Below are 25,793 nucleotides of genomic sequence, written 5' to 3'. Positions count from 1 at the left end.
TTACACATGCCAGTTAGGTAAAATATAGCACAGGAATCTGTTTGGAGAATAAATTGTAAATGTGAAAGAGGAAAAGAGACATGTATCTGTGTTCAAATTAGTTGATGTTCATGAAGTGAAGGTCTCTGGATAGAGGAATTTTTGTTTGTTCTCTGTATATTCCTTTCTGTTTGTCTCATTTGGTTATGAAAAAAAGAATACTCAGCATTTTTGATTTGGAAAGGTTCTCAAAAGTCACACTGGATATATGTGTGAGAGAATGTCTGGGTATAGCTTCCATTATTTATAGAGTTGGGATCCAATTCTGAAGAGTTCTGAGGAAATTTAGACAGGGAATGTGTTAAGATTTTTAGTATTGAGGATTTTTTATGAATCTTGGGGACACTATTATATCTTCTTCACATTGCCCTTACTCGATATAATTTGCAAAATGATTTATGCTCCCACCTGCAACATTTCCCTATTGTATTCTCTACTTGTTATATGGTTATCAGTCTTTTGCAAGTAGGTTCTTTTTGGAGCAGATGTAGCAGTGTAAGTGAACTGGCTACAAAATGTTTTTAATTTAAATTATTTAAATGCCTGAACAGAATTTATGACCCTGGTTATAATTTTAGGTCATCAGAATTCGAATGTGTTTGGAAATGAAGTGACTAATCCAAACATTCAATGATTTATGAATATAACATTCTAATTTAGGATTTATTGACCTGATTTGTAAACTTTGCTGTATAGCTCATAATCTTTCTTTCAAATGATATTTTAGATTTATTTTCTGATTGATCAATTCATCAAATATTTTGAAAAGAGGCCAGTCAGTTGCCTGACTTAAAGAGCAGGATTTGTAAATTCCTAAATTGTATAAATCAGTTTCCTGACCTGAGAATAAGTTAAATGCAGAGTTCAAAGTTTTAACTAAAATTAATGGCTAAAAGAATTTTAAAATTGAGTAGTTAAGATTTACAGGAAGAACTTATATATCTTAGTCCAAATGAGTAACTTCATTCCTGAGGGGCAGATGTATAGCACTTGATTCTCAAAGATGGACGTACCTGGAGATCTTGCTGAATTCAACATAGGTTATGAGTGCTCAGCACCTCTGAAAAATTGGACTGACATGGTTTAATGTTAACTAATACATTTTCTAGAAAGGATTCTCACCTGAGGTGTACAGTTTATGAGATAGTTTACCCACTAGGACAGCTTGGCCACTTGACTATTGCAAAGGGCTTTCTTTTCCCTATTGTTTTCATCTTGATAAAGGCCCTGTAATGGTGGTTCAAACCCCAAATGTCATTGGTGGCAGCAGCAGCAGTCCCTCAATACAAGGAGGCCAGTCTTCCAGTAATAGGTGAGTCATTGGTGAATCTGGAAATGTCTGAGGAAGTCAATCCAAGATCTGCAAGTTGGACTGCAGACATGGCAAATAGTGTAAGGCCTCTACATTGCAGCTGGGCAACTAGGTCAGCAACACTCAGACCCCTAAACAGGGCCAGCTGAGCCTCAGCCTGCTGAGTGGTTCTAGGGCTGCTTTTCAGGAGCTCTTGTAGCACCTGGCCCTGATGCACAACTAACTGGTTTCAGTCCCTGAGTAGCTCTCACCTGTGTGACTTTCCTGGTGTCTGCTTCTGCATTCCAGAGGGGGAAGGACTTGAGTAAGCCACTTAGCTCTGGGAAAGGGCCAGAGAGCTACAGGACTGCAGCAAATGGTGCAAAAAAGAAGCAAAGGGCACCCCCAGATGAGCATGCATATATGGTTTGTGGCACCTCAAAGCTGTTTTAGGTGCCACAAACTGCATGTGTCACATGTGTACCCATTTGCCATGCTGCTAATTTGCAGTAAAGTGCCAAATTTGACAACAGAAGATCCCAATGTAAAAAAACAAACCAACAAAAAAAACTCCACGAAAAAAGCAGCATATACCACCGAAAATGGAGCCTGGACATCCAGAGCAGCTCTTTGGCTGCCAGCCAGGCTGTGGCCAGATTGGCATCAGTGAAGCTCCAGGAGTCCCCTAGAGCCCCAGGTAAAGCTGCTGGGGCCAGCACAGGTGCTGACCTCAGCCTCCCCTACCTCACCTGGGACAATTTGGCATGTGCCAGAACATGCATATAGGGGCATGCTCTGAGGCATGCTCAAAGCAGTGGCACAATTATATGTTGCTGCTATTTATGCTTGGCAAATATGCACCCCTGCACATACACACTCATCTGGATGTGCCCAAGGAGTTCACACTGCAAAATACATCCAATGGATGTATACAAATGTGAGAAGTATGGGGAATAAACAAGATGAACTGGAATATGTCACCTATGAAAAGAACTATGATCTGATTGGCATCACTGAGACCCGGTGGGACAGCTCTTATGACTGGAATGTCAAAATTGAGGGTTACACTATTTTGGAAGGACAGGGTTGGGAGAAAAGGTGGTAGTGTTGCCTTGTATGTCAAAAACACATACACTTGTTCCCTGGTTCAATAGGAAAATGACAGCAAAGCAGAATGCATTTGGGTGAAGATTAAAGGTGAAAGATGCAGCACTGATATAATTATGGGGATCTATTATAGGCCACCTAATCGGGAAGAGGAGGTGGATGAGGTACTCTTTAAGCAGGTGATAAATTTAACCATAAGCTATGGGATCATACTGGTTAGAGACTTCAGTTACTGGATATCTGCTGGAAGAAGAGTGGATTGGAGACTCCTGTTTCTGGACATCTGCTAGAAGAGCAGTGGAGCAGAACGTGGTTCCGAACTTGTGTAGAGGACAACTTTCTGTTCCAGAAAGTAGAGGATACAACTAGGGGATCATCTTGGTGGAGGGTGTGAAGGTGATGGGTAACTTGAAGGAAGTGATCGTGGTCCAATAGAATTCCAGATCCTGAGACACGGAAAGCACGAGGTCAGCAAAATTAGTACACTAGGTTTCTAAAAGGCAGATGTCATCCAACTAAAGGTACTAATAGGCATAGTGTCATGGGAGGATAGATTGAAGGATAAAGGCACTCAGGTGGGCTGGAAGCTTCTAAAGGGCACAGTATTGGAAGCCCACTGTCCCATCATGATAGAAGCACAAGAATGGCAAGAGACCATTGTGGCTTCACAAAGAACTTCTAAAATGCTCAAATGTAAGAGGAAAACATACAGGCAAGATTAAAATGGGCAGGTCACCAGGGAAGCATACCTGGAAATTACCAAAACCTGCAGGGACAAAACCAGGAAGGCAAAGATAAAGAATGAACCGCACCTGGTAAAGAAGGTTAAGGACAACAAGAAGAGGTTCTATATGTATGTTGTCCAGAACTAAGAAAGTTGTGGGTCCTCTGTTAACAAGCCAGGAGGAACTTCTAACTGTAGATGTAAAGAAGGTGGAGCTATTCAATAGCTACTTTGCCTCAGTCTTCACAAAAATTGATCTGTGCCAGACCTAATAAGAATGGTATGGATAATGAAGGGGGCAAGCTGGTGGAGGAGATAACAAAATAAACAGAGAGCTTTTGTTGGATCTGAATGAATTAAAGTTATCAGGGCTGGATGATCTTCATCCCAGACTCCCAAAGGAACTGGCAGAGGATATTTCAGAGCCCTTGACAATGATCTTCATGAAGTCGTGGGAGATGGGCTAGGTACCAAAGGACTGGAAAAGTGGCACTATGTTGACCTTTTTTAAAAAAGGCCGAAAGACCTAGGGAACCTAGGGAACTGCAGACCTAGGGACCTAGGGAACTGCAGACCAGTTAGCCGTACCTCAATACCTGGAAAGTTACTGGAGCATATCCTAAGGAAGGCCATTTGCAAGCATCTAAATGAGGAAAGGCTGATTACAAGTGTCCAGCATGGATTTATAAAAAAAAAAAAAAATTATTTAAACACAAAGGTGATTTCCTTCTTTGACAAAGTAACTACTTGGATAGATGAAGGGAATGCTGTGGATATCAGCAAGGCTTTTGACAAGGTTCCACACAAGCTTCTCATAAACAAATTGGAGAAATGTGGGCTGGACAAACCTATTGCAAGGTGGATGAAAACTGTCTCAATTACCACAAGCAAAGGGTAATTATTAACGGGTCCATGTCAGAATGGCAGGAGGTTCTGAATCTCACGGGGTTCTGTCCTGGGCAAAGTGCTGTTCGCTGTGTTTATTAACAATTTGGATGCCGGTATAGAAAGCTTCTTTTCAGGCAACATGAAACTGGGAAGGATTGCAAACACTTTGGAGGATGCAAGTGAAATTCAGAAGGGTCTCAACAAATTGGAAAGTTGGGCTAACATAGTGCCCCATAGAGCTAACAGGATGAAGTTCAGTGTGGACAAATGCAAGGTGTGACACCTCAGAAGGAATAATCAAAAACACAAATATAAAATGGGTGACACTTGGTTGGATGTCAGCACTATGGAAAGGGATTTGTGATCTACCAAGACTCACAAACGCCATAGGAGACGGCAGAGTGATGTAGCTGAACAAAAGTTAAATGCGGTTTTGGGATGCATCAGTAGAAGCATTAGGTTCGAGACATGGCAGGTGATAGTGCCACTCTACTCAGCACTGCTTAGGCCTCATCTGGAACACTGAGTACAGTTCTGGGCTCCACACTTTCAGGAGGACATGGAGAATTGAGAGAAGATCCAGAGGTGGGCAGCAAAGATGATTAGGGCTTGGAAAGCAAGTCATATGAGAAGAGGCTAAAGGAGCTAGGCATGTTCAGCTTGCAAAGAAGGTGCTTTAGAGGGGACATGATTGCAATCTTCAAATACTTGAAGGGCTGCCATAAAGAAGAGGGAAAACACCTTTCCTCCTAGAGAGGACGACATGGACCAGTGGCTTGAAGTTGCAGCCAAGTCAGTTTTTAGATTGGATATCTGGAAAACTTTTTCACTGTTAGAATAGTAATACAGTGGAATAGATTGCCTAGGGAAGTTGTGGGCTCTCCATCAATGGAGGTGTTCAAGAACAGGTGGTACAGCCACTGGTTGGGGATGATACAGGTGTAGCTATATCTGTGTTCTCCCATGGGTATTTCATATGCTTCCGGAAACTGCTGGTTGCCCTCCCCACTGCCCTTGCCCCTTGAATTTCTGACACATGAGGCAGCATTCCCTCTAAGCTGTGCAGCTTAGAGGGAACTCTGATGTCAGGGTATTTTTAAGGCATTGGGCATTGGCTATAGCCAAGGCTGGGAACCTTGACTGGGGTTTGCTCCTGCTGGGACCAAAGCCAGAGACTCCTGGCTACAGGGTCCTGCCCCTCTGCTCAGGGTCAGGAAGGAATTTTACCCCATGGTAAGACTGGGATGGACTGTGGGAGGCTTCCCCCTCTGTAGCAGGGGGCATGGCCCTCTATCCAGGATCTCTTGAGCATATGTTGACAACATTTCATAGAAGCAGGAAGCTGGATGTTGTGGTTCACCTGCTTTATCTGTGGCAGGTTAGGGTGTTAGGTCTGTGTTGTGCCAGGGTTGATAGTAGTCTTATGAAGAGTTTAGATTATGATTTGTATGGGATGGTTTAGAATCATAGAAAGTTAGGATTGGAAGGGACCTCAGGGGGTCATCTAGTCCAACCACCTGCTCAAAGCAGGACCATCCCCAACTAAATTATCCCAGCCAAGGCTTTGTCTAGCTGGGTCTTAAAAACCTCCAAGGATGGAGATTCCACAATCTCTCTGGGTAAACTGTTAGTGTTTTATTACCCTCCTTGTCGGAGAGTTTATTTTTTCCCAATATCTAATTTACACTGCCCTTGCTGCAACTTGAGACCATTGCTTCTTGCTCTGTCACCTGCCACCACTGACACCAATCTAGCTCCGTCCTCCTTGGAACCACTCTTCAGGTACTTGAAGGTAGCTAGTAAATCCTCACCCCTACCCCAAAGTCTTCTCTTCTCCAGAATAAATAAGCTCAGTTCCCTCAGTTTCTCCTCAGAATTCATGTCCCCCAGCCTCCTAACCATTTTCTTTGCTCTCCACTGGACTCTCTCCAATTTGTCCACATCCTTTCGGTAGTGGGGGCCCAAAACTGGATCCTGCGCTCCAGATTTGGCCTCACAAATACCAAATAAGGGGGAAGAACCACTTCCCTCAAACCGCTGACAACGCTCCTACTATTGACTATTGCAGCCCAGTATGCCATTAACCTTCTTTGCAACAAGGGCACACTGATGACTCATATTCAGTTTATTGTCTACTGTAATCCCCAGTTCCTTTTCTGCAGATGCTGCTTAGCCAGTCAGTCCCCAGCCTGTATTGGTACATAGGATTATTCCATCCTAAGTGCAGGACTTTTCACTTGTCCTTATTGAACCTCATGAGATTTCTTTTGGTCCACTCCAATTTGTCTAGGTCTCTCTGAATTGTAGCCCTAGCCTCCAGTGTATCCACTACTCCCCACTATCATAGTGTCATCTGAAAGTTTGCTGAGGATGCACTCCATCCCATCTTCCAGGTCATTGATGAAGATACTGAACAAAACTGGCCCCAGGACTGACTTCTGGGACATCAAACTATTGATTACTACCCTCTGAGCCTGTGATCCAGCCACCTTACAGTTTATTTATCCAACCTGTACTTCCTTAGCTTGTTTGTAAGTATGTCGTGGGAGACCATATCAAAAGCCTTGCTAAAGTCAAGAAATATCACATCTGTTGCTCTTTCTGCATCCACAGAGCCAGTCATCTCATCATAGAAGGCAATCAGGTTGGTCAGGCATGACTTGCCCTTGGTGAATCCATGCTGACTGTTCCTAATCACCTTTTCCTCCTCCAGGGAGATTCATAGGGGCATATACACTGAGAATTCCTTGAGGACCTGTTCCATAGTTTTTCCAGGGACTTAGGTGAGGCTGACCAGACTGTAGTTCCCCAGATTCTTCTTCTTCTCTTCCTTAAAAATGAGCAATATAGTTGCCATTTTCCAGTCATCTGGGACCTTTCCCAATTGCCATGAGTTTTCAAAGGTAATGACCAGTGGTTCTGCAATCACATCGGCCAACTCCCTCAGCTTTCTTGGATGCTTTATGTCCAGCCCTATGTACCTGTACATATCCAACTTTTTTATACAGTCCTTAACCTGCTCTTTTGCCACTGTTGGTTTCTCATCTCCTCCCCAAACTGTGTTGCCAGGTACAGTAGTCAGGGAGCTGACCTTGCCTGTGAAGAATGAGGTAAAAAACGCATTGAGTACTTCAGCCTTTTTCTGCATCATCTGTCTCTAGGTTGCATTTCCCATTCAGTAAGAAGCCCACACTTTCCCTGATCTTCCTCTTGTTGCTGACATACTTGTAGAAACTCTTCTTGTTATCCTTCACATCCACTACTTCTGAAACTCCAGTTGTGCTTTGGCCTTCCTGACTTCATCCCTGCATGCCCAAACAATATTTTTGTACTCCTCCCAAGTTGGTTGTCCAAGTTTCCACATCTGGTAAGCTTCCTTTTTATGTTTTAGCTCACTGAAGAGTTCCCTGCTAAGTCATCTTCTGCCATACTTGCTAGTCTTCCTGCATATTGGGATGGTTCATTCCTGTGACAACTTGCTCTAGAGAAGAATTCCATTTGAGCTGAGTTTTCCCACCCTTTCCTTTTCCAGTATTCTGTTCCATAGCTAAGAGTCCTTGCCCACTCTAGTCTTAAAGTCACTAACAGGAATTAACTTATCTTCTCTGGGGACAAATGACAGGACTTGGTTGAGTTGATAATGGAATTCTTGTTTTGGTTCTTCCCCTGTATCATGGGTTGGGGTATATGCACTGATGAATATTGTTTGTTGGTCAGTTGGAAGCAAAGGGTCATGAGATATTCATTGATACCAACTGGACACTCCAGCATCTAAGTAATGATCTTGGTTCTGACAGCAAACCAGCACCATGGATATGTCTATCCTTTTCTGCTTTTCCTTTCCAAAAAAGGTCCATCATCCTCTATGAGCTGACCCTCTACCTGCACAACTGGTCTCACTAAGGGAAGCAATATTAATAACAAATCATGCAAATTATCTAGTTGAGTGCTGTACTTTAGGTCAGTCAGTCACTATGGCTAAGTACAGACAATCAGAAAGCCTAAGACTGAATGATTTAGTGTTTGCAGGTTAGTTTAAGCTGCAGAGATTAAACTGAGAAACAACTGGACAGATATACACTTTTGATTCTGGAAATGCAGCTACATACCTGCAGTGGCTCAGGCCAGAAGCCAGGGGGCACTAGAGCATGGCTGTCTGGCACAACCAACATGGGCTGTGTGTTCACTTCCTCTTCCCTCTGCCCCCAAGGTCTCTGGGATTTGCAATCCAGAATCACAGCAGCAGGACTCTGCGGGGTTGCTCATCACTTCCTCTTCTTGCTTTCAGCTGCCTCTGGGATATGTAGTCCACAGTTGCAGCCAGCAGTAAGTTTTTAGCAGGGCAGCTCTGTACTTGGGAAGTTTAACTCCCCCCCGCTTCCCTGGCCCCAGACCTCACCCAGGGTTGTGGGGGCAGTCCTCCCCTCCCACCTCCCCACACTGGAGCAGACTGCACAGCCCAGCTCAGGGCTGGAAAGCATTGGGGGACTGTGATTTAACTTGAACCAGGAAAGGATCTGGGACAGAAGTTTCGTAAACCAGTTTGACCCAAATCAGTTAAGACTGATACTACAGTCAACCAGGTTCATCTTAAACCAGTTTCAGCCATTTTGGAACTGGTTTATGTGCACTGAACTTACGTTCTGTTACAGGTTTAAACCAGTTTTTGATTACTTAAACTGGTTTGTGTGTAACTTCTGTCCCTAGCCTATTAGGGTTGTTCATCAGGGTGCAGATGTAGTCTAAATAGGCCTGATCAGTCCTGATTGCTGCTGCTAAATTGTATACCTGTCTTGATTCCAAGTACAAGAAAATGACCACCATACAATCATTGCTTCTATATAGGTTTGTGACTGGGGGCTTCTGGTAATCACTAGCATCTACCCCCATCACTACTTGCCCGTTGCTGTAGGACTTGCTATTAAAGGAATGTACATGTCTTCTTTTAACGTGGGGATGGCATTGTGGCTCAGTAACCACATGATATTTCATGGGAAGAAAACCTTCATCCAATAACAAGGAAAACCTAGATGGCTGGAAGTTTCTTTTCTGCTGCAGCCTTCATTTGCCTTTGTAGCCATTACGAAATAGTCTTTCTGCATCTTCCTTCTCCAGTATTGAGGGCTTTTATTTTCAGATTCTGTTAGTCTGGAAACTTCACTCTCGACTTTGCCACTGTGGGTGACCCCACGAGGAGTACAAGACTGGATGGCATCACTCTCAGGGTCATTGGTAGTACACAAGCCTTTCCACCACGTCAAGGTTACAATCCATGTTGCTAATGTAGAGCCATTTAAAACAATATATACTGCTCAGTTTAATTGGGGCCATATTTATAGGGCAAAAGATTTACTGGATTATTTACTGTGAATTAGTGAGATATTAAATTTATTCTGAGTTTCATCAACAAGCTAGGAAGCTTGACTATAAAGACTAAAGAAAACTTAATTCTTACCAAAAATACACCCTTGCCAAGTCCTTAAATGTGTCATAATGGCGTTGAAACAAAATTAAGAAATATTAGTTCAAAGTTTTTTCCCCCCTTCTCTCCCAAGTTCTTTCTCTTCCAGGATGAATGTATACGGTCATAACTTTGCTCTACATTGCTTTGTTCTAAAGAAAAATGTTGGCAGTTTTTTCCTGCTCTGTTAAACCAGTGGTGTCTTATGCTTCAATCTGGGCATGTTAGACTGTGAATCAAAGGAACTTCTTCCTGTAAGAACTTTTCTGCTGAATAGTTCCTTGCTATGGAAACTGCATTCATGGCCTTTTAAGACCCTGAATGACCCAAAATGCAATGAATGCTTTTCTGCTGCATTGAGCCATAATGATTTTAGATTAATAAAATAGGCACACGCACATTCTTGTTTTGTATTTCAAAGATGAAATATTAATCAGAATTTTAGTCATTTTAACACACCACTAAAGCTTCAGTCAGTTGATTGGCTTTCACAGCATGGTGACCTTGTTGCATGGGATTTAATTAACAAGTTTGATCAGTCCTGTATTATATTCTGTTTACAGTAGAGTTTGTTGCATATTCTTCTTTAAGCTCTTCATGTTTCAATTAAGCATAAGAGATTTCATATAATTCCACGAGAAGTTAAGATAAATTCAAAACTTTTGTATTTATTTAAAGCTCTAGGAGCCTTACAGGATAGATTAGGTATTGCAAAATCTGACTTTGTAAAAAGCAGTCTTTCCAGTTTCTGGATCCTTCATGTGTTGTTAACCCATCATAGCCAACTCTTACCTCAAGATATTTTTATATGGCTCCATGTGGAGTGTGCACACGCGTGTGTGTGTGTGTGTGTGTGTGTGTGTGTGTGTGTGTGTAGATCTATCGTAATATAAATGCAAACTAATAATAATGCAGCATAAAGGTTGGGAATTAGAACTAAATGGTACAAATGTAAACCTTAAGATTTTTAATGAACAGTTATCACATTTCCTAAATATTTGATATCATGCAATACTGCCAACCCCAAGTGTTTAAAAAATCATTAATGGGGTGTGTCCCTCCCACCCCCATTATGAGATGACTTTAAAATATGATGTTTGTTTATTTGAACTTACCTTCCAGATTCTGAGCTCCTTAGGGTCCACTTGCTTGGTACTTTCAAGCTTTTTTTTTCAGAAGCCATGAATGCCACAAAGTTGCCTTTTATTTTAAAATAAAAGCTGAGATTCTTTCACAATCACCTGAAGCCTGAAGATGGGACTTTAAGTAAAGTGCCAAATAAAATTGCGAGTGGACACCATGGCATATGTACTGTAATTGCTTAGATGCCTAAATCTTCTGGCAAAATCTTACTTGGGTACCTAAGGTTCTGCCTCTGTACATGCACCATGGTAATGCTATCTTGGCTGACCTGGCATTTGGGTGCTTAAGGTCCTTTGGGGTCTGCAAAATTGGTGTCCCTGTATCCAAGTCCTTAGATGGACATGATTCAGAAGATCCAGGCCATGCATAACTAGGCTGATCCTATGGAAATCCCAGAAATCTGGAACACCATCTGGGAAATCAGGGACACTCCCCCCTCCCGTGCTCTCACATGTTGGTTGGGGTTGGGCTGCATGCCAGGAAAGCATCAGTGCCTGCCTGCCTGCAAGGCAGTCTGTGACATTCTGACTCCTAGCTCCAGCATTTCTGGGACTCCCATTTTAATTCCCAACAGCCAGCTGGGACCAGCCTCTGAAATCCAGGACTGTCCTGGCTAAAATGGGAAGTATGGTCACCCTTTGTATAACACACATGGACAGCACTGAGTCTAAAAGAACACTCAGCGTCCACAGTTGCTTCTGTTACAAAACATGGCCAGTGGTGGTAGTGCTTCAAGTGTATGCCCGGAAAAGAGAGAGATGGTTTCCAGGCTTTTCTTGGGCATTCATATCCCTACTTTTCCCCTTCCCAAAACAGTGCCATAATAATCAAGCTAGAGACAAGGCTAGGTTGGAGTTGCTATGCAGAAAGGGATACAAAATTCATGGGGACCCAGGGAAAGCAAGCAAGAAGAGAATTGACTTTGGAGCCAAATGATGAGGACCATTCCTGGGGATGGAGGAAATCTTGGGTTCTAGTCCCCAACTCCCAGAAGTTTATACATTTTTATCCAAGGATATTGTAATGCAAAATGCATAAGCCATTCCAGAAGTAGGGACAAAATAAAGCAAACTAGAGTAAAGTACTCAGAATTTGCATTTGACACTCCCCCAGATACCAAGCCTATGTAAAATACCAGCTTTATGCACAATATGAGTGTATTGATGTTTTATTACACGGATTACTATTTTGAATATCCTTACTTTTTTATTCCTGTTTCCTTAAAATTGTATTTCAGGTTCCAGGTAAAGTATTCAAGGTGGTTTATGCCCTGATCTAACTTCTTAAAATCAATTAGATGCTTTCTGTTAACTTCAATGGGCTCTGCATCAGGCCTGTATTTCTTCAGGGCTGAATCACCTTTAGAGTAAATTGTTCTCCTCTAAGTGTGACTCAGTTAAAACAATTCCACAAATACTCAGTGCTCAAATCCTCTATAACTTGTCAGGAATCAAAATTATTCAAGAAGCAAACAAACAAATGTGCTCAGGCACTTGATAATATTTCAGCTTCAATCATCTTAAAAGTACTAAAGAGATTTTTCTTTACATATAGGAATTTTTCCCCCATTTTTGATAAGTATGTGGAACAAATCACTATGAATCTGTGCATGTCCTTTTGTAGTATCTGCTGAAATGAGCCCTGGCTCACAAAAGCTTATGCACCTGTGATTTAGTAAGTCTATAAGGTGGGTCCCTGCCCTGCTGCCCTGCCTGACTTAGACTAACATGACTAGCTACCACTTTGCTATGAAATTTGTCCAGCTTCAGCCATTTCTGAAGAAAGGAAAATGTCCAGACATGTAAGATGTGTATTTTTTCAGTCTTAAAAATGTCAAAACTGATTAGCTTAATATTTTTACAGTATTTTTTTCAGTCTTATGTATTTTTTTCAGTCTTAAAAATGTCAAAACTGATTAGCTTAATATTTTTACAGAAGGATAAAACATTGAAAAAGCAGGAAAAACATCTCAGCCTAAATAGAATTTGTTTGAAAGAACTGGAATTCCTGTTTATGTATTTGTCTGTTAGCATGAAAAACACTAACAATGCCCAGTTATTAAATATGAACTCAAATTTTCTGAGATTTGAAATATTTGCATTAAGAACCCTTCTATAGGTTCTTGTGATTTGAGCCAAAAGTGCCAGGATACCAAATCAAAGACAGCTCTTGAAGTTTCCAGTCCATTTTGAGGGACTTCGGATATGAGGGTACATTAGATAACTATCCTCAGCCAAGCCAACCTCCAAATTAAAATCTTTTCGGATTCATTCATAACCTAACAATTTACTTGCATTGTATATACATATAAGTGCACAGTAATGAAAGTGCTATACTCAGTGTTGAATACCATACACAGAAATGAAGCATGCTAGTTTTCAGCTCAGTGTGATTTCAAATGGCTGAGCTATTGAACCCTCAGAAATGAGGTTCATGATGAAAACCTCAATTCAGCATTAACTACAGCAGTTCTAATCTATGCATACTGTATTAGCATCATAAAACAACATAAAGTGTCCAACCCTTTAATCATTCTCTTAGGTAGCTGAGCTGTTACTACATAGTCCTCAGTTAGGATCTGTACTTCAATAGTGAAGGGAAGAATTTGTTTCTCAAGATTTCTTGTTCACCAAAAATGTTGAAACTAGTATTTACTTTTACAACCAAGTTTTTTTTTCCCATTATCCAGGAGTGGTTTTCCCATTTCAGCTTTCTCCTTCCTTTTTATTTCCATGCATTTCTTGAGATTTCCCTGCTTGGGCCTCTTTTCTATCCTTCAGTAAGGTTGAATTCCCTGATGGTAATCGTAATTATAAGCATATGTTAGTACTGTGGGCTACCAATTTACTTGCAGTCTTTGGTATTAAAGAGAGAGAGAGAGAGAGAGGGAGAGGAGCTTTTGGAATATATTTCATATCATCAGGGCAGAGCTTATGAATAATTAAAAAGAAAGTGGATTTTGTAGCAAAAGGGCAGGCCCTGGAATGAATGGTTTAGAAACAGTTGCATAATAAACATAGGTTTAAACCAAGTAACCTTATCAGAAAAATATCTTTCAGGTTTAACATTGCAGATACAAATATCTAATTTAAAAATATAAAACTGTCATCAGAATAAAAGCTGCTAATAGTGAACTGAAAAGTGGCCAAATACCCATCAATTTTTTTCAAAGCCATGTAGGATTATCCTAAAAAAGAGCATTTTGGAAGTGGTTGGATTTTTTTTACTAGTCAATTTATTACAGGCATTCAGTCATTTATTACAGACAGAAAATACGTATGTAATCCCAAAAACCTACAGGTGGGGTAAATTCACCCCAAAGCTTTAAAGTTTGCAGTTATTTAAATGCTTGTTTAAATGCACAATTCACCCTTTATTTAGGATTTTATTTAGAAACATACATCTGTAATAAAATATTACATAATACAATGAGTAATATCTTTGTAGGTTTACTGCACAGATCAGCAGGTTTGCCAATCAGGGTCATGTTCACAGCGCTACCAATTAGATTGTGCATTGGATCCTTAATTTAGTATTTGATATCCTAATAACAAAAACTAAAATATTTGTAGCTGTTGTGGCCTGTGATTAGTTAGAGGGTGGGGGATGGAGCAGGGAACCAGGGTAAGGCAGTAATGAATAGATTTAACACAAAAAGAATATGGAGCTCTGCCATGTAAAATGGATATTCATTTACCAGTTGGTTGTTCTGCTTATCCATGAGTAAATGGATACTTCTTCTTGAATAGGAATCTCCACTGACTTCCATTACCTTTGGATCAGGCACTAGGAGGAGAGGTGCAGCAGAGGACGGATCAAACTCCCACTGAATTCTGTGCAAGTCTTTTGATTGACTTCAATGGGATTTGGGTAGAACACTACATGCAATACGTGTGGGTGTTACTATTCTGTCAGTTAACCTTTATCACTAAAGAGTAGCTCTGGAGCTGGTAATACTCATGTCATTAGAATACAATAAAGCAGTTTGTTAACTCATTTGAAAAGATCTGTAGAATATCTAAACAATATTACTACCAATAAAATAGAAAAGACTGCTACTGCCTACATAATGCTAACAACAGTGCTCAGCATTCAGCTTTCTGAGAAGTTTAATTTTACCAAGACCTAAAGTACCTTTTAATCAGGTCAGGGATCTTAACAGTAAGTCCAGTGTGAATGCTGTCTGTGATGTATGGGCCACAAAGCAGTCAACACTCACGTGGGCCTGTTTGTTAATAATTCTGGCAGGATGATGTGCAGAACCATCTAAAAGATGCAAACAATGGGTGACTAAGATACTGCTTTTGGAAAAAACAAATGTTTTAGCTCTGGCTATGAACTCCTTTTGGTCATCTGAAATAGCTATGTACTTCTTGGGGTTTTATATAGTACATTAGAGGCATGATAGAGAAGGGAGTGTTACAGTCTGCTTTGTGTAGAGATAAGATGTACTAAAATATGTGAAAAGGCTGTTTCCAGCTTGTTTTTCACCTAGCCAAAACCATAAGCCAAAATACAGGAGAAATGGCATCTTTGAAGCTATTTTAATATTAAGCTATTCCTGGAAAGCTGGTGTGCTTCTGTCTTTTATGCCGAGCACAGTTTTTTGTTGTGCAATATTTTGTACTTTTCTGTCCATCCTCCTAGCACAGATCTTAATATTCCTGAACTTACTTAGTTTTTCAGTATCCAGACCAAAGAGGTTTGGACAAGTTTAAATAAATATCTATCCTTTGCTGCATCTCCAAACGTTACAAAGTTTGCCAGCCACTATTTGAATACCGGTTGTAAGTATCAGCTGATAAACTGCTAATTTTATTTCATACTGTAGTCTCTACCAAAATAATTACTGCAGCCCTGAAACCAGCTGTGTACTCTGCATTAGAGGGAGGCAGCAAAGTTGACAACACAGTCATTATCATTTGAGAGAAGGAAAATCAGCAGTGTTCATAGAGATTATGAACAATTCACATACCCTTGCCTATGTGGTCAATATTTAAAATTTCCATTTCTGAAAGAGGCAAGATAGCAAATTGGATATGACTCTGGACTGAGGCACATGGATCATATTACAGCCTCCACCATGGACTTATTCTGTGACCTTGAGATGTCACTTCATCATTCTTCCTCAGTTTCTCTATGCAAAAAAGGGCTAATGTTAATATTATTTGAGAGCTGCTGAGATTTGTGGTTGGAAATGGCTTTATAAAATTGTTTTTGTTTTGTTTGTGTATAGTTAACTGAAAATGCTTGATAAATGCACTCACTCACCTTTTTTCTACTTGACCTTTACTGAAATTGTAAATTCTGATGATTTCAGAATATTTTTCTCCATATTAGAGCACCTAAATGAAGAGACAATATTGTTTGAGACATGGCGGTCGTTTAAAACCAGAACTAGAATGTAGAATGGCTTTTATTAAGGAAGGTAGACTTAATCTTTTTTTTTTTAAATAAGGTCTTGATTTATAGCCAATTTTAAAGCAGCACTAATAGATTTGCTTGAGGTTACACAATGAGTGAATAAGTGTGAATGAGACTTCCAGCAAGTATTCTTCTGCTTATATATCCACATTTTTGAACAAGTTCCTTTACCAGTAGTTTAGCACGTCAAAATTCTGTATTAAAAGTTCTGTAGTTTCTTTTCATTTTAGAAGCTCCTATGCCATAGCAAGACATAAGGAAACCTTGGGTTGGTACATAAAGCAACCAGCTGGACTTTTGTTATGTTTGTACCATTCTTTTGGCTTGTCTAACAAGTTTTCAGAGTGGATGTTCTATGGGCGCATCTACACATGCAATTAGTCACAACTAAATTTACTGTGTATTAGCTTAATGCACAGTGATTTTTGGCAGGTATCTACATGTGCAGGGATGTGCCCACACCTTGCCTATCCTCTGCCCACCCCCAGCACCACTCTCAGGCCAGGCATGTGTTTAAAAAAAATAAAAAAGCTTTATTCCCCTTGCAACACCCACTCCCATCCGTCCCCCATCCCTCCTCAGCACATAGCCCTCTTTCCCCTCCCTCCCCAAGACACAGAGCCCCCTCCACAACCAACAGAGCCCCTCCACCACCCTCCCCACACACCAACAATAAAAAACCTTTTCCCCAGTGTCAAAATTATTTACAACAGTTTCAGTCTCTATTTGTGAGTCCCAGAGTTGGGGGCTGTGGGGTGGGGGTACCTAGGGGGTAGGGCCCGGGGGCAGACAGCAAGCACCCCAACCCCGGGCTGTTCCCCCATGGGTCCAGGGACTGTGGTGGTTGGCAGGTTTGTGCTATGGTGATGGCAAATGGCAGTCCCCGAGGGCAGGCAGCTCCCCCTCTGGCTGCCCAAATGCAGGGCCAATGTCTCCTTATAGGGCTGCACCTGACACCTCCAGATCCTCAGGCACATGGTGCTGGAGCAACTGATGGGGATGGGCCCACTGGGGGGACCCATGTCAGGGGTTCCTGTGGACGGGAGGTGCCAGAAGACCACCTCCTAGGTCCAGGTGGGGTGCATGCTGTGGGGTGATGGATAGCTTCCAAGAGCCCTGAAGGGCCAGGGATGAGGACCAGGCAGTGTGGGGCATGCACGCAAATGCCAGGCCCAGGACAGTAGCAGTGCTATACATCCCTGCCCCCTGCTGCTGAGGACGACATCACCGCTGGCACTGTCACCTTCCTCAGCATGTGAGAGGTCCATGTCCACCCAACTGTGGGGACATGGTCTGCTCAATAAAGTTTTGGACTGTGTCCTGCCTCTCTGCTTGCTGTGGGGGGAGACCTGAGGCCAAAGGAGGGGAGGCTCCATCCAGGGGCAGGGGCAGGGGCTAGGGCCAGGCACTGGAGCCAGGGCTGGGGGCAGGGGCTAGCTCTGGGGACAGGGGCAGGGACAGGGACTGGGGCCAGGAGGACCCATCCACCAGTGCAGGACTTACCACATGTCCAGAGTTGGTGAGGTTGGTGGCGTGGTGCAGACCTCCCTGTCAACAATGGTGTTCAGCTGCGCCCAGTGTCTGTGGTCTGTGGTGCATGGTGGGCCAGTGCCTGGCCAAGGGCCACTCCCAGGGAGCAGCTGGCACTGCTGACAGGCAATGGTGTCACAGCTGGCCACTCCTTGTGTCAGGGTTTTGGGCTGCAGAGCTGTCGAGGCAGCCATAGGTCAGGGCTCCCCGAGCTGTTAGTAGATGCAGCAGCTGGAGAGGTGAGCGGGGCAGGGTACTGAACACCCAAGGACCCCTCCTCTGGTGACATGTCACTAGAGGGGGCAGGGCAGGGCAGGGGCTTGGGCAGGCTGCTTCTGCTGGTGAACACTGCAGCATTGTGGCTTGGGTCCTGGGGTGCCAAAATGTCACTCAGCTGCCGCATAAAGGGCATGATCTTGGCACAATCAGACCGAAGATTGTGGTCAGTCATGGCCCCCCGCTGTGCCCACAAGGCCCTGATCTTTATGCAGCACTGCCACACCGACTGGGTATGCTCCCGCATGCCTCCCGCATGCTCCCTCCTGCGTGCTGCCCAACAGGGCCTCATAAATGTGCACGTTTGAGCACCTGCCCCATGTGAACCGCCTCTGCACCTCTGCATCACCCCAGAGTGCCACCAGGTTGCCAATCTCCTCCTGGCTCTAGTTGGGGTCTGGGTGGAAGTCTTGGGCATGCATATGTGGTGGGGCCAGGCCTTGATGGGGAGGATGAGAATGACATGGTTGCTTTTCTGGGCCCCTGTGCATTTAGCCATTTTTATTGCGCAGTAAGAGCATGCGCATCTAGACGTGCACCTGCACTATGCAGTAAACTAGGCTAAGGCTCATTAATGCATCTCGTGTACATGCTCCCTATATGTATGAACTGAAAGAACAGTGTCAGTCAGTAGACTTGCCATGAAATGGCTTGGAGGAATTCAAATAGCAGTGTGAATATATGTATGATACATTCTAGCCCACTGCTATCTAAACCCAGCAGAGGAAAGAGACTAAAATGTCTCAGAAGCAAGAGAGAAAAACGTGTAAAGGTTAAACTCAGTGCTAAAATCACTGACATTTGAACAGCATGGATTTAAAGGAAACATGAAAGTGTAACATTAACTAGGGGTATTGTACTGGAAACTTTATCATTTTAATGATTGTAAGAAAAACAGGCATGTGGTAGATCAACATAACTAAAAATGGTGTTTGTTAAAATATCTGTGTGTCTATATATAGATATAGATAATATACAATCAAAAATATACACTCATATGGCTTGTAAAATTAGTGAATATCACAGGAATATTAATATTCTTGGGAGAAGGGAGAGTAGCATGCAATATGTCATAATAGTATTTTTATCTTGTGAATTATGGGCGTCATCAGCACTTAAATAATACGATTGATCCATTGTAAATGTCATAGATTAAATGGTTGTTAAACCATTTTTCCAACATATATACACAGAACCATTTCTCTTGTATTCTTGTGTGAGTAAGAACTCAATGACTTTTTTTGTAAAACAGACACAACAAATCAAAGAGACTTACTAATGAAGCCTCAGGACTTTAATATTTGATTTTGAAACTAAGATTTAGATATATTGTAGACAAGGTTCTCTGGGTGAATCTGATATCTTTTATTAGACCAACTTAAATAGTTGGAACATTTTTTTTTAGGAAGCTAAAAAGTATTTAGATGTATTTGCATTTTTAAATAGAAAAGTTTTAAAATGGCCTAAAATCCAAGAAAATGAAGGAAAAAGGCTCATAGTGCAACATGAGGCTTTAACTAATAGATTGTTTTACATTGCGTAAGATGCATCTGCCTGGACTTCTGTATCTTGAACATTGCCAGCAAGTTACAGAAACAAAAGTGAAAGAAATAAGTACTTCAGTGCATGCCATAAAACAGATATACATATACAATTAATTGTAACGGGTGCAAGGAATGTAATTTTCCATTGTGTAAGGCAAAGTCTGGTGACGTTATTTGGGAGTCTAATTATTCACATATGCCCAGCACTCATTAGGAAAGGACAGAAAAGAAGTAAAATTGGTTCTTCTCATTTTACTGGGAAAGTGGCTATTAGTATAAATTCAAATCAGCCCTGAAATGCTGCTCATTCAGTGATACAACCAGGAGTAAACATCAATCATATGCCATCACCACTTCTTTTCCACACAAGCACCCATGGACTTGAATGAGTTTTTGGAAAGACAGAAATGAGCCCCATTTCCCACACCCATCTGAGCCCCCTGTTTGTTTCTGTCTTTTCTTTGCCACCATACTATCTGTGATCTGTGCCTATTTGAATTTGAGTACCATGTTAACGTTAACAAATAAGAAACCATGATTACAGTAACATGAAATACTGGAATCATATAGTTTCAAGTCCCAAAGCTCCCACAGATTTGGCCCTCAGTGTATGGTTGAAAGCACTGCCTCTTGAGTACCCTTGCCTTTCTTAAGAGTAGCACTTTTTAGCCACAAGCTTGATATTTGAAATGGATCAGTGGTACAGTAAAGGCTCCATACTTTTATGATCCTGTCCGAAACTGTAAATTGCAAAATCTAATACTGCGTTTCCCTGTCCAGGGGCTGATCAGTGGTCAAACAGCAGTACAAATAGGAGATCAAACTAGTAATTCTTGCTATTAATTGAGTCAGGGACAGGACTGGCCTCCCTAGGACCAGTGCGGCATGCTGACTGACATTTTAAGGAAGTAGTCTGTAATCAATAGTAAGTTTTACTAGAAAGTAGATGTTGGAGCTGGAGCCTCATGTGACTCCAGTCAGGCCAACCCCAAGCTCTAGCAAAACTAGTGAAACTGATTTGAAGTGACACAGGAAAGAGAGGAGGAAAGAGATGCCAAGAGAAGGAGCTAAATGTGCTGTAGACTGTGGGCACATCACACCTGCAATTAATGCAAAGCAGTGAACTCCAGCGCTTATTGCACCAGCACTTACTGCTTCTGGGCACTTTACACTTCACATGAGTCTTCACATGCACCCAGGACAGCAGCATGTTGAGCCAGGTTGAAACAGCCCTGGTTGGCAGGGTCTCCTGGGGGTTAGCCTGCCAGCCTGGGGCTGCTGTGGCATGGCTCAGTGTGCTGCAAAGGGACTGGCTAGGGCACAAGGGTGCTCCAATGAGGGACTAGGCAGCAGGCAGCCCCCGCAATGAAACACCCTTGTACCCCAGCCAGCCCCATCACCATTTATATGTGCATTGCTGTGGAGTAAAGAACTTCACCTGTATTTACAAATACTATCCTGTGGTAATTAATTTGTTTACTCCATCCTAATAACACCACATGTGTACAGGGTGATGTTTTACTGCAGAGCTAATTAAGCAGCTCCTCAGTAAATGTTTTGTGTAGATGTGCCCAGTGCATGTCAAATATGGAGCAGGATTATTCAAGGGAGCCAGAAACATGAGTATAATTTGGGACCATCTTGTTACACAAACAGAAGCTTCTTCTCTCCACACTTTTTTGGGAATGCAGTGAATTGATTTTCTCCATCACTCTTACCACTTTCTTTTGGAGGTAAGACAATGGGTGTGGGAACTGTGTAGTCACACTTAGCAGCTGGATAACTGACATTGCATTGTTTGCTTGAATTCCTTTGCACAAGTAGGCAAAAAAATTGAAAATAAGGGGTTCCTTGAGAGACAATGAGGATAGTGTGAAAACTATACAAAGGAAGAGAAAAAGTACTTTTATTGATGTTGGTGCACAACCTGAAATTCTGACTGCATATAGGAATGCGTAGATCTGGATGATACTTCTGAATTTCTAGTGTCCTGGGAAGCTGGCCAGATATCCCAAGCTTAGGAGTCAAGTCTGGTCAATTAATTCTTCCCCATTGCAGTTCCATTTTCACCTTCATCTGCCTTTTTATGATATTTTTATTCCAACCTTCAAATAATCATTCTCTGTTTGTGACGGTTGCATAAGGTCTAGGCCCCAGTATGCCCTGTAAGTTATTCAATCTGCCTAAAATAACTGCAAGCTGATTTGATTATTGATTTTTAAATTACAGAGCTCTTTGGTGTGAAAACATGCAGACAAGCCATTCTTCCTCCCTACATGAGCTACAGGTATCAACCAGGCCTTTCAAGTCCTTCTGAAAACCCATGGCCAGCTTCCTATGGTGCCCTCAAATCAGTCTCTCTCTGCTACTAGCTATCCAATGGCATTGCAAGGACTGCAAATAGTTTCCATATCCACCCAGTTCTGAATTCATAAGATAACAAATTCCATTCGAACATCTGTGACATTTGGGTTCTGAAACAGTTTCAAATACCATGCTGTTCATTAGTTGGGATTCAATTTCCTGTACCTCTCTGCTGCAGTTTTGCTTCAATGCATACAGTATGCATATTCATTAAAAACAACAATAATAAAGTTTTGCCTGAAAAAGAAGGGTGTGCAAATAAAAACTGCCTGGGGCCAAGCTATGTTTTGTGTTCTGGACATTTATATAACTATTTGCAGCACACTTCAGTTAAATAAATAAAAAAAGACAGATTTACCATAGCAACTGAAGCAAGTGTGTGTTACATTTTTAATCTCTGAGATGCATAGAACCTTACTAGGAAAGCACACAGAAGAAAAAACGTGAACTTTCCCCATGTTTAAGGGAATATTTTGTTCCTTATTTCCTTGCCAGTATTTAATGCTTCCTTTGTTAGCTTAGTTGCTTTGTTCTCATTGCATTGTTACGCTTGCATCACAGGCAGATGATGAGTGTGAGAGACAGCTGGAGTATGTTCTTATCTGAGACATTTTGGTGTTGCCATAAGATTGAAGCAAATGGTGGCTATTAGGCTACTGTGATTTTTTTTTTTTTTTATTTAATGGAGTATTGGAATAAATTCCACATGTGAACAAGTGGGTAGTGTCTCTTCAAGCAAAACAGTTCTGTAGCTCCATGCCTAGATTTCATATCTCTATAAAACTATATACATTGTGCTTGCCTGCATCCTACCCGCAGAAAGGTATGTACTTGCCTGTTTTTTTCCTTTGTTGTCATTAGTTCTCTTTGGATTACAGAATACAATTTGTCCTGTACCTAAAAGATGCGTAACTAAATCCTTTCAAACGCCTGTGTGTGTATATGTTGCAGTATGGGAAGAGGAAGGAGGTGTTGGCTGATCCATTAGTGCCCTATGCATTACTGTCTCCTAGGAGTTGTAAATTTGGAATTTATTCCACTTCCCATCTATATGATCCATTCCAGCTATTTGTAGATTAATTACAAATCTTATCTAGACAATCAGAAGCATAAACTGTCTGATCCTCCTGCCCCCATATTATTTCCAGTTTTTTTGTTTGACTCTTCTCTGAAGATTGGGGTGACTTGCAGCAACATGCCTGGACACTTCACTGTTTCCAAGATAAACAGCTTCTGAGCCAATATGGATGTGGACAGCATGCAATAAAATATTTTGCATCTTTCCTTTGGTGATTCAGAGCCTTTTACAAAAATTAAATGAGCCTTACAACAACTCTGGCAGTGGGAAACTTGAGGTATGGAAAGGTTATGCCTGCCCAAGGTTGCACAACAAGTAAATCGACAAGAGTAGCATATAGGCTCAGTGTTCTCTGATAGAGCTGTTGAAGAGTTTCTGGCATGATAATTTTGGTGTAGGCCTCTGATACAGAAACATATTTTATAAAATAATTCCCTGTAATCTTAAAGAAAAACTTCTCCAGCCCCATATCTTTATCAGATATTTTCGGTGCACTATTTCTTAAGTCTTAGTAAAACCCATGGCAAGTTCTCAGTTTTGGAGTGAATCTTGCTATGCACAAAGCTTGAGCATTGTGTTCCCAACTGGAGTTTCATGTTCTTGTGTAGGGCAGAATTTTAGTTGAAACTTCAGCATGTTTGCTCACCATGGGGGCATGGCACTGTTGCTAATTTTTTCCACTGGAAAATGTCATATTGTTAAAATGGAAACTTTCCATGGAAACATGGTGATTATGATTAGTTCTGTGCAAAAAGCAAAGAAGTATTTTGATAATAATATTTAGCTGTACATTATAAAATATAATAGAACAGTTGAACATAAAAAAATGGAATGACATATCTTGATTTTTATCTGTACAGAATATTCTAATTGCCCCCAAACAGATTTTTTTTGTGAAAATTTTCTTTCACGGGAAATTTTAGGGTTTTTGGTTCTGTACAGACATGAATGAATACAAATTTCAGGCTCTCAATTTCCCATAGAATAGAAAACTCAAGTTTCAACTAGCTCTAATTGCTATCTACAATGGAGAAGTCTTCTCTAGTGCCATAACTCAGAGATTCTTAGAGCACTGTTCCCACTCATCAGCCATGAACTAACTGCTCCCATTCTTATTAAAATTCAGCAAAATCAACAAATAAAATATACATTTTCAGTAGCTAAAGCTTGAATTAAAGCTGGAATTAAAAACAAGTTATTCTTTCTTCCTTTTTTCTTATCTTGGAGTTCTTCATGCAGAGACATTTTAAATTTACAGTGGAGACAGTTAACATTCTTCAAGGAGAACATTATCATTTGAAAAACTTGTAAAAAGAAATGTCTGTGCTAAAAAGTGGCACCATCTTTCTGCAGAGACCCCAGTCATTTACATTTCAGGTCAGCTTCCTGTCTTTTGCTAAATAACTCTGACATTTTCTTCAGATGCAAATTATTTTTGAAAGTTACCCAAATTAGATATTTGCTTAAAGGAGTTTTAATGTGACAACTCTGGCATTCCTTGTATTCCCTCCTTATACTTTTGTAGTTAATAGAAATTGTAGATATAGTCAGATTTCAGCACTGGATGCAAAGCTATCAAGTTACTAGATACTAACAAACCCCAAAAGCTTCTAAAGAGACAGGCTTCTCCACCTCTGAAGATCTCAACCCAAAATTTTCTTTCAAAATTTGTAATATGCTTGGATATTCTGGTGAGGAGTATTACGTTTAAACATAAAGCAGATTATAGAATCATAGACAATTAGGTTTGGAAGGGATGTCAGGACATCTAGTTCAATCTCCTGCTCAAAGCAGGAGACGGATTTAAGGCCTACCTTTAACATGGAAGTAGGTGCTTGATGGCATTTATAAAAGTGCCTAAACAAGATAGTGCCTAATTCTCATTGACTTCAATGGAGATGAGGAACCTAACCTATGCTTGTAAATCCCATTGTATATGTGGATACTTCAATATCTTTGCAATCTTATGTTTTATTTATTAATATCTATATTGCAGTGGCATTTAGAGTCTTCAGTCAGGATCAGAGTTTACTTGTGCTAGTGCCTCTATACGCACACGCACACACATTTTAGTTAGCCTATAAAGGGTAAATCTACCCTGTCTTATATTTTTTGTAAATTAGTTAGTGCAGACTTAGAGACATGGGACAAACTTTTCCAAATCTTCCAGGTAATACAGAAGTTTAAATCCCATTTTCAAAAGCGACAAATCAAAGTTCTGATGAATTTCTCCATAACTGCAGCAGTTGTCAATTCAGGATCTTGGGACTTTAGTCTGCCTAGGAGTTTCTTTGTGTGGAAGGGTTGTTGGGTCTTTGTCTGATGGGCTGTTTAATATTTTTTTATTCAGAAGTGTCACCGAGCCGTACCTGCCTTCCCAGCTTGGCTAAGGACGCCTCAGTGGCCTGGGATGACCGCATCCTTAATAGGGCGGCCACAGTATATTCTACCCCTCCCACAGTTAGAGTGCTCCAGTTCTCGCTCAGTCTTGCCTGCCATGACACTGCTGGAACATTTCAGGATGTGATGAGCAGTGTAGGAGCAGTCCAACCATCAAAGGGAAAAACAAATGACACCACCAGACTCTTATACAACTGAACCCTCTGGATCAGTTATGAGGCCTTAGGGGCCTGAATGGGAGCTCCTCCAGCCCCTACACTCCCACCTCAAACCTCTGTTTCTATATACTTCATAGAATCTCAGGCCCTCATAAGGGATCTGCAGTCACTCAATGTCAAGCCAAAGTCTCATTCATGTCCAGCCTTGTAGCTGAAAGCACCAGGCTTTGCCCCAGGGATACCTAACAGTCTGTTTTGGATGAATACAACAAAAGGTGATCAGTTCAGCTGCTTCTGACCTGTCTGCTGCTCTGCATTCTCTGCTGTCTGTTCTCTGCTGTGCCTCACTTCACGTGCTGTTGGCTG

General features: G+C 41.4%; 1 long non-coding RNA gene across 1 annotated transcript in view; it reads left to right on the top strand.

Annotated features, from left to right (window-relative positions):
* The window catches only part of LOC109281270 (uncharacterized), a 42,650-nt gene extending 20,497 nt beyond the window's left edge, over positions 1 to 22,153 (top strand). The window contains exon 3 of the long non-coding RNA XR_002087878.2: positions 21,657 to 22,153. This is a non-coding gene — a long non-coding RNA (uncharacterized LOC109281270). The remainder of the gene's footprint in view (positions 1 to 21,656) is intronic.
* The last annotated feature ends 3,640 nt before the right edge of the window (positions 22,154 to 25,793 follow it).

This window comes from Alligator mississippiensis, chromosome 2 (genome assembly GCF_030867095.1).
Source record: "Alligator mississippiensis isolate rAllMis1 chromosome 2, rAllMis1, whole genome shotgun sequence".
NCBI lineage: Eukaryota > Metazoa > Chordata > Crocodylia > Alligatoridae > Alligator > Alligator mississippiensis.
This window is presented reverse-complemented; position numbering and strand designations above follow the sequence as displayed.